The sequence below is a fragment of the Gavialis gangeticus genome, unplaced genomic scaffold (genome assembly GCF_001723915.1).
Source record: "Gavialis gangeticus isolate Ggan-Ray unplaced genomic scaffold, GavGan_comp1, whole genome shotgun sequence".
Lineage (NCBI taxonomy): Eukaryota > Metazoa > Chordata > Crocodylia > Gavialidae > Gavialis > Gavialis gangeticus.
In genome coordinates this window covers 148,011,619-148,013,115 of record NW_017729022.1, presented here as the reverse complement: position 1 = coordinate 148,013,115, position 1,497 = coordinate 148,011,619, and positions in this window count along the sequence as shown.

Below are 1,497 nucleotides of genomic sequence, written 5' to 3'. Positions count from 1 at the left end.
ATATCTATTTAAAATGCTTCCAGTGTTCAAAATTGAACGTGGCCTGGGAATAAATTGCTTTTTCTTAGTGGGAACAGATCACTTAAGGTATATCTGTACTGCTTCCTTAGTGCTCCTGTGGGCTAAGGAGCACTTGAGTATGCCGCCAAGAAGCACTTCCCTCCCTATCTGCTCTCACTCTGCGTTTATCAATCCAGGAAATGGGGTGAAGGAGCTGCTCTGGGGAACCATGCTGCTACTGTTGAGAGTTCTGTCTCCAGAAAGATAGAAAAGAGCATAGAAGGCTGTTATAGCAAACCGTATTTTCTATTAAGCAATTTACATAGAATTGTATAAACAGTCATGCATTTAGTAGTTAGAAAATGCTTATTTGTCTGACTTCTGTTATGCCTCATTGAGGTGAGAGTAGAAGTGAAATGTTGTAGCTGTGATGGTCCAAGAAATATGTGAGAAGCCAGGTTTTTTGGCGATACCTTTTATTGGACCAAATATATAGTTGGGAGAGATGTTAGTCAAGGGCTTGGGCTTGGGCACTATGTGCCCAAATGCTTATCTAACATCTTTCCGAACTGTCTAGTGGAAAAGGTATTGCCAAAAAAGCTTTGCTTCTCTCATTGAGGCTGTGCATTATGACATAGTCGTCATTTATGTGAATTGCTTTTTCCCTGCCGGAGGATCCCTGTCCAGTGTGCTCCCCAAAACTAGCTGGTTCATATCCCTCTATTCCTCACCCTCATTTAAGTCTGACTGTTTCCTCCTCCTCTTCCTCCATGATGCCTGGGCATCAGCTGATGGAACAGTTTACTGTCCTTAGTTCTCCTTCACAGAAGCACTGTGGCTGTGAGGATCAATTGTAGGCAGAGTCCTGCTCATACCCTGACTGGAGCATGTCTGTTGCAGTTGGCACAGGGCTGTGGGGATCGGGCTATGTCCTCTACCAGGTGCAGCACACATCTTGGCATGTACACATGTGTACTTCTAGGAACTGGTAACTCCAAGTTTGGATGAATTTTCATAAGGACAAAAAACCCACTTCTGTCTCCAGGGTAATGTGACAGTGCTAAAAAAATCCCTCATCTCCCTCAGTTAAACTTTTAAGTTTTTTCTTCAGAACATGAAGGTGCTTTTCAACAAAAGCAATGCATTTTGAACATGGGCAAAGCAATATATTGTTCTCCTAGCCTCAAACTTGGAAATAACTGAAATATATTTTTCAGAAACTTATCCAAAAAAAAAAAGAAAAGAGAAGAAAAAGTAAAGAAAATCACCCTGAACCAGATGTGTAGCATAGAAATTTCAGGTTAAAGTTATAGGCAGCTGATACCACTATTATTGATATTGTCCATTATTGAATGTTATAATGGAAAGTGTTGTGCAACTTTATAGTTGTTGCTGACAGCTTTTCCTATAAAGTGTGGGCCTACATATGTTAAGAACATTGCACTGAAGTTGTGTGTAAAAGTTGAGATAGCAATGGGAGTTATAAGTGTATTGAGT